This window comes from Salmo trutta, chromosome 9 (assembly GCF_901001165.1).
Source record: "Salmo trutta chromosome 9, fSalTru1.1, whole genome shotgun sequence".
In the NCBI taxonomy this organism is placed as follows: domain Eukaryota; kingdom Metazoa; phylum Chordata; class Actinopteri; order Salmoniformes; family Salmonidae; genus Salmo; species Salmo trutta.
Window position 1 is genome coordinate 40238203 of NC_042965.1, and position 8446 is coordinate 40246648.

The 8446-nt window shown below is 39.9% G+C and overlaps 1 non-coding gene across 1 annotated transcript; it reads left to right on the forward strand.

Annotated features, from left to right (window-relative positions):
- The first annotated feature begins 367 nt into the window (after positions 1–367).
- Positions 368–440, forward strand: trnaa-ugc (transfer RNA alanine (anticodon UGC)). The gene has a single exon. It is a non-coding gene; the product is annotated as a tRNA-Ala (tRNA).
- Positions 441–8446: the final 8006 nt, after the last annotated feature.

The following is an 8446-nucleotide window of genomic DNA, read 5'->3' on the forward strand; positions in this document are numbered from 1 at the left end:
AGAAAAAAATACATCATATTTTACTACACATGGGAACTTAACACTGTCATATAAAAAAGTGATATTTTGAAACAGCCCTCATCTCGTTCCTAACCTCTGCTTTGTTAGGGAGCAGCGGGTAGGTTCTCCATCTCGTTCCTAACCTCTGCTTTGTTAGGGAGCAGCGGGTAGGTTCTCCATCTCGTTCCTAACCTCTGCTTTGTTAGGGAGCAGCGGGTAGGTTCTCCATCTCGTTCCTAACCTCTGCTTTGTTAGGGAGCAGCGGGTAGGTTCTCCATCTCGTTCCTAACCTCTGCTTTGTTAGGGAGCAGCGGGTAGGTTCTTCATCTCTTTCCTAACCTCTGCTTTGTTAGGGAGCAGCGGGTAGGTCCCTGTAGCTCAGTTGGTAGAGCATGGTGTTTGCAACGCCAGGGTTGTGGGTTCGATTCCCACGGGGGGCCAGCACAGAATTTTTTTTTTTTTAAATGTATGAAATTGTATGAAATGTATGCATTCACTACTGTAAGTCGCTCTGGATAAGAGCGTCTGCTAAATGACTAAAATGTAAAAAAAAAAAATGGATAGGTTCTTCATCTCTTTCCTAACCTCTGCTTTGTTAGGGAGCAGGGGGTAGGTTCTTAAATTGAGAGTATCTTCATCGTGATACTGATAGATAATAATAACAATCCTATTTTCAAAATAATATTTTGTGTTCATATTTCACAACCTTGGAGGTTTTTTGGAGTTGCCTATAGGCGACTGGGCAAAATAATAGGTCTAGACTTGATTTGGGCTACGTTATTGCATTTTAAATGTCTTGGATCAGCAGCTAGGTTCCCATCCAAGTCCTAAAATACCCATACTTCCCATCCAAGTCCTTAATAACTCTGCTCTAGCTTTAAGCTAATTCTGTCATTCAGATTTTCATGTGAATATTCAAAAAAATCTGCATAGAAACAATATGCCATTTTCCCACCAGAGATGTTTCCATCAAATTGACTTGTTGCAGAGGTAGAGCACATAAAAGTACCTTTTGTATTTTTACAAAACATTTATTGGAAAGGAGCATCAAGCCTATAACCTTGCACTTTCACCAGCCTGGGAAGTTCACCATTTATTTCATCTGTAGCCTAATTTAAACTGCCTGGTTTCCCGAGTCGTAGTGGGAGGACCACACAACATGTCATCGCATGACTTCAAGTTTACTTCGATATGATGGTTATTATATCAATATTTGCGGATAAAACCGTTTCCACCAACATTTCAATGGGTTGTTGCCAGCACTGCCACTACCTGGGTGGGGGCACCCCACTGGAATTCCTGGTGTATTATGCTCACCCATCCGGGGGGCTTTGGCTTTGTAGGACCAACCCTGCCAGGCAGGCTCAGAACCTTGTAGACTACTTACAGTAGGCCTATAAAAACAGACAAGGACTTCTCCTTAGTGTATGGGTCTCTCTGGTGGGAGTCTAGGGTATAGGGTTGGGGACTGTTCCATCTTGATAGATTATATATATATCGTTTATTTATTGTCCTATTTTAAAATGTATATCCCATACCTGCACAATATTGAAATCTCTCTCTGTCACAACTCCTGCTCGCAGACACACATGGGCTCTGGCATTTTGCAACCATTTTCCTTTTTCACTCACTTAACTCCACACTTTTCCAAACACCAAAAAACACAGACACTCCACCTTCCTTCACAATACCACCAGCACATACCCACATACTGTGCCTTCTATGTCCTCCGTTTGCTGTGTTTATATCCCTACCATGTGGATTCCTACCTCATTTCAGGCTTTTTGAGTCTTGTGTTCCAGTTCCTTATATTAAGATGTAGTATTTCAGTAAGTATCCTTTCTTCTAATTCTGTCTTTTATCTCTTTTATAAATACTATAAATAGATAGTTCAATACTAATTATTTTACAACATTCCCTATCTTGAATGATAAAGTATATTTGTAGTTTATTTCTTTATCAGTTCTTGTATTTTATTGTTTTTCTGTTTAAAAAAAATGTTTTTATTACAATTGACTCCTCTATGGGAACTTTGTATTATTTCGAAAGGCCATGGAGTAGTCTTGGTGTCTCAGAACAGTTGGTTATCAATATACAGTTTATCGACTACGAGAGCTACACGTTTCCCTTTTAATCTATTGACCATGAAGAGTGGGTACAGAAATTTGCACCGTTCTGCAATTTCCTTAGGAAACTGATCATTCATGCCTATTGTCGTGCCAGCGAGTCTTCTGTCCAGGCTTTTAACCATTATCTTTAAAGAATGCAAATTTGGTAACGATTGGGCGCTCATATCTCTGTCTGAAACGTTGTTCGAGTTAGATTTTGTCGACAGTATCGCCTGGGATCCACACTTTCAGGATCTTCACCCTCATTTACTTTGATACCAGTAAGTAACAGATTTTCTCTCATAGATCTAGTCTGTATTTCAAGTAAGGCTTCTCTCAGAAACATATTCTCCTTTTTAAGTTCTTTAACTTTCGTTTCAATAGTGTTGACTGTACCTTTTAGCTTGTTTGTTTCTTTAATTGAGAATTTTCCAGACTATTTGTGTTAATTATTAATTGCAGAAGAGCTAGTGGGATGGGTGCACTCTGTGCTCTGGGTCATTAGACACCATTAGACATGCACCTGTCTGGGGAGTGTACACGACTGGTTATTCCTGTAACTGTGTTATGGCCTAATATGTGCTGTTGCTATGGTTACACCTCTTGGGTCTTTTCCAGAACATGGATGTCCCTTTCAGAGGAGTTAGCAGGATGACATGTATGGTTATTTCTGTAAAGTGCCAAGGACTGTTGCTATGGTCCTACATGCATGAACCTATCTTAAGGTGAGTACATGTCTGTATTTTTGAACTATTGGTGTGGCTCTGCAGTTCCATGCCCTAATGTGAAACCAAACTAAAATTAGTGCAAGGCTATAAGAAAACGGTGGCTAAATGCCAGAGGGGATGAGTCATTAAGAGGAGTTACTAGGGGTGTGACATAAGGAGGAAAAATGTATAAGTAGTCTGTGCCAAGATTGGAAAGTTAGTTGTTTTTCATGAACCAGCTCGGCTTTTGTTATATTATAATAAAAGTCTATTTGAACTCACAGGCTCCGGTATTTGAGAAGTATGATTGACTGAATATTTCCATGACACTTTCTCCTTTGTTGCAGCTTTGTGGTCACTCATCTCGAGGCTCGCCTTCCAACTCTTTTATATCTTTACTGACTAGTTTAAGTATGCCAAGTTTATCATCTATCAACTTTAACAAGTCGGTTTCTACACTTACCATTCCCCGTTGGAGTAAAGCCTAAATTGTCTGTCGAGGAGTCTTGTTTTCTTTTGGGGTTTGGTTCTCCATGCTTACTCTCTGACATGTTTTAGTGTTGACTGTGTTAGTAATATTGGTCGATACATTTCTCTAGCCTTATAATTTGTGTTGTGTTGTTTTCCAGATTGAAGGTTATTGCCCATGAGAACAGTATGTGGAGTGAAGTGCTGATATTTAGTCAAACTTACAGATATTGAATATTACCTTTTTATCTTGAGGCACCGCTGTGTTCAGTCCGCCATGACTGCAGGTACAGCATTAATGTTATAATTAAGTAGTGTATATACTGTATTTGGCCTGGCGAAGCGGTTTTACGCGCTGACTGAATGGAAGCTGATAATTATGAGTTATTTACTCTGTTGGTCTCAGGAAGAAATTATCAGTCATCAATGTCCGATGGGCACAAATGTATCCAATACCGAGACAAGACCGAGAAGGAGAAGAGAATAACCGAAGGTGAATGTCTGCCATTGTTGTGTTTCCTAGAAACAGAAGAAGTTGTCTCTGGAAGTGTGCTACTTACCACTCAAATGCGCCCAATAGCAACTCTACAGAGCGCCAATGGCTACAATTAATGTCTAAATGACGTCCGGACCCTGTGAAGCTTAGTTGTGACTAGAGTGCAAGTACTACTTTTAGTAGCAGGTTAGGAGAGCATTTTAGCTAACCCTAACCTTTCCTAACCTTAACCTAAGTCTCTTAACCTGCCACGTTAATTATCCTAACCTGCTGTGTAAATTCTCCTAACCTGTTACGAAAAAGTAACTTCCGATCAGCTGTACTCCCTCTAGTCAGAACCGTGGAGCATTTTCGCCGACGTCTACTGACACCGGCCATATTCAACGGGTGTTGAGCGTTCGTAAATTCATCAGTTATTCTGCACACTGGCACACTCAGACGAGTGCTCTGAAATCGGAGTAGATAGCCAGAGTGAATTTACCAACGCACCCATAGTGTCTCAAGAAAACACATGTTTTTTTTAGTTTTTTTTATACTCTCAAACACCAAGTTAGGCTATTTTGAAATTAGGTATGCCTATGGCATCATCACTGTCAATCGTGAATGATAATTCTTCACGTTTTATCAGAGAAATGTATTAACTGCGTCTGCATGGCAATCGATTGAGGTCAATCAGTTTCATGGTAATATGCATGTAGATCTTCTTGAATAACTGTTTTGTGAGCGAATCAGAGCTGAGGGGTTTAATAAACTGTTTTGTCTAAATTACACTATAGTGACTGGAAATACGATGACATCGCTAAAGTAGTCAATTGTTTAGTAGGAAACTACTTTGCCAGCATTATCACATTGTCAAATGTACTTTAGACAGATGGCAATGTTGTCATTTGTTAGAAATGTTCGTCAAAAATAGCTACCAATGCTAATGGTAGCTACTGTAGCTAAAATCCGGTGTCCTCCCCTCAATCTTAGCTAACGTTATATTGCATCTAATGTCAATCTGGCGACATCAAAAGGTTTTCATACAAATTATTTTCTTCTTGAATGGCATTGTATTTCCAAGCCACTGTAATGCACTTATGATGAAATCTTAATCAGCGTTCATTGACGATGCATTGAGTAGAATGCTCAGTTGGACATCAGTCCAAATAAAATAAAGGCCCATTGTCGTGGCATTCATCTGCCGCCATCACCTCATGTTTCAGCATGATAATGCACGGCCCCATGTCGCAAGGATCTGTACACAATTCCTGGAAGCTGAAAATGTGCCAGTTCTCCCATGACCTGCATACTCACCAGACATGTCACCCATTGAGCATGTTTGGGATGCTCTGGATCTACATGTACGACAGCGTGTTCCAGTTCCCACCAATATCCGACAACTTCGCACAGCCATTGAAGAGGAGTGGGCCAACATTCCACAGGTCACAATCAACAGCCTGATCAACTCTATGTGAAGGAGATGTGTCGCGCTGCATGAGGCAAATGGTGATCCCACCAGATACTGACTGGTTTTCTGATCCATGCCCCTCACCTTTTTTTTTAAGGTATCTGTGACCAACAGATGCATATTGATATTCCCAGTCATGAGAAATCCATCGATTAGGGCCCAATGAATTTATTTCAATTGACTGATTTCTTTATGCGAACTGTTACACAGTAAAACCGTTGAAATTGTACCATGTTGCATTTATATTTTTGTTCAGTGTAGCTTTACTGTGACCATGGAACCTTTGGGCCAGTATAGTTCCCACCAAAACTCTAATGACAAACACCATACAAGAGCTTTTATGCCCTAAGTTTAGTGCTGTACACTTTTAGTAATTACTACATCCTATGGGAGCAGTCAGAACATTTTGGATACCGAAGTTGAAAATGGGTCTAAAAATATGACTTTCCAGACCAGAGGCACAAATTTACTACAAAAAAAAATACCAGATTTACTACATTGGTACACATTGTTGAAATTAGGACAGGGATTGGTGTGCTTTACTTTGTTTTACTGTGCCAAAACCAACTGGAACATGGGCTTTATGCTTCAAGTTACCCTTTTGAAATGTCGAATTCCATACAAGTGTCAACTTTCCGTAAAAAATAAAGCACACTTGAAGCGAATGTAAACATTTAATTAAACTGATTTTATCATAGAGCAGTTGAACAAGAGATAGGAAAGTTTAGGATGAAGGGGATAAAGTTGATGTTGCCTGGCAACGTGAGATTGGTGCCAACAGCAAAGCATCTTCCTCTGATGTATCCTGGAGCGAGAGATAGCATGTGGCAGTGGAGGGGGTCATTCAAATGATGTGAAAGGGATTCAGTATTCTAACACACAGGTAACAAGGCAATGACCTGATGTGGACACCAATTCAGAGGCAAACTACTGTATGTGAAAGTGTCTAGGGGTCATGTATTGGTAATACCACACAACATGAGAAAGAGACACTTTGAGAACATCATGCCAACAGGAAGTGTAAAAAGGGGCTTTAATTGAAGGATGGATAAGGAGAGGGTCTCGGCTGAGGTCCAAGCATTCTGATTCTCATTTTGTAGCAGGTTGAGGGATTAACGTTAGCTTACTTCCACAAGCTATTTACTACTAGCTAGCATGAGGGACTAACTTACTTCCACTAGCTAGCATGACTATAGTCAGTAGGAAGATGGGGCTAGCTAGTGAGTCAGCCTGCTAGCTAGTCAGTTAGCCAGCTTGCTAGCAAGCCAGCAGTAACATTAGCCAGCTAACGAGTGGCGTGGCGGTCTAAGGCACTGCATCTGTGCTAGAGGCGTTACTACAGACCCTGGTTCGATTCCAGGCTGATTGGAAGTCCCATAGGGCGGCGCACAATTGGCCCAGCGCCGTCCGGGTTAGGGTTTGGCCGGGGTAGGCCGTCATTGTAAATAAGAATTTGTTCTTTACTGACTTGCCTAGTTAAATAAAAATCCTCTAGATGGAGGGCTACTACCAAACCAGCACTACTGTTTTGGTGAGTATATTAATCTCTACACATTGACATTTATTCTGAATTTTCTTTCTTCCAAAAAGCAAACTGTTGGGGTTTAGAGATTTTTATACTCAAGTTTAAAGGAATATGATTAGTGTATAGCAATGTGACTTGTATTAACACTATTTCCCAATGATTAACATTGTGTTAAAACTATTTCACAATGATTAACATTGTGTTAACACCATTTCACACAAAAAATTTGAAGGAAAAAAACAGACGTCTTAACCATTCACTATCGATCACTTATATAGTTCAGATTAAATCATGTGGCGTGATGAACCAATAACAAAGGGGGAAATGCAGAGAAACAATTTGGCAATAAGTATTTATATTGTCATTATGGAGACACCTGTTGGATAAATGTGTTCTTTTCTTTTTTACTCTTTATTCAGTTTTACACAAGACAACACAAAACAATATAAATATTATACTCAACTAGAAAAAAATACAAATAAAAATAGCTTTAAAGATACCGTACTTTAGACAAGTTAAACACACCGGGCAGAAGGCTACAGAGGTTAAAGGGCAATCTGTAGTACAGGGTCAGAGCAGACACCTCACCATTGTTCCTGTAAACAGACAAGGGATAGGGGTGGAGAAGTGCAACCACTCACAGACAGTCATGGCCACAGACCAACCATCCACTGGACCAAAAAGAAAGTTTACAATGCTTTAAAAAAATGGTTTTATAATAATAATTTTATGTAAGCGTGAACAAAAAAAAAAACAGGGCAAAACAAGCTCACATTTTAGTCTCTGGCCGGGCAAGATGAACAAGGAATCCGCAGGTCACAATCAATAAGCACATCATCAACCATAATGCCCCCCCCCCCCACAAAATAAAAATAAAAACACTGCTCATCCAGCCCTTCAGTCACAGGGGGGTCAAATACAGACTTATTATTGTTTTAATATGAATTCCATCAGAGGATGGACTGTTTTAAAGTAAGACCGGAATGGAGTCCAAGCCTCATAAAACAGTTTGGGGTTCCCACGTGTATTGAATTGCATTTTTTCTAGTTTCAGAGAGCACAACACATTTCTCACCCAATATTTATATGATGGGGGAGCTGCCATCTTCCAGTTCTGGAGTATTAGCCGTCTAGCTAAAAGAGTTGTATAAGCAACAGTGTCCAACTGAATTCTTGACAGGGGGGTACCTATGGGCAGTACTCCAGAAAGGGCTGTAAGGGCAGGCGGATCTATAACAGTGTCATATACATATATCAGAGAAACATTTAAATATTAATTCCTAGAAACCTGACAGTTTATGACAGCTCATAACATATGCAACAGCGTGGCTGGGCGAACTCCTCTCTTGATGCTGTAAAAACATTTTGGGTTAGTTTTCAGGCCTTGTCGGTGGGTTTTGAGTGGACCATTGGGCTACAATTTTTATCTTGACCACTGCAACACTGAACACAGAGAAATTATTATTTGTTTGTGTGACAGAAAGATATAAATAGTAATGTTAGCTAAAATTCTTAACTTATTATGAACTTAGCATGCCAATAGAACGAACTATACAAAAATGTAACAATGTTTGCTTGCACTACCTGGCTTTTTATTTAACCTTTATTTAACTAGGCAAGTCAGTTAAGAACAAATTCTTATTTACAATGACAGCCTACCGTGATCCCGATACAAGTTGGTGCTGCTGCTGCC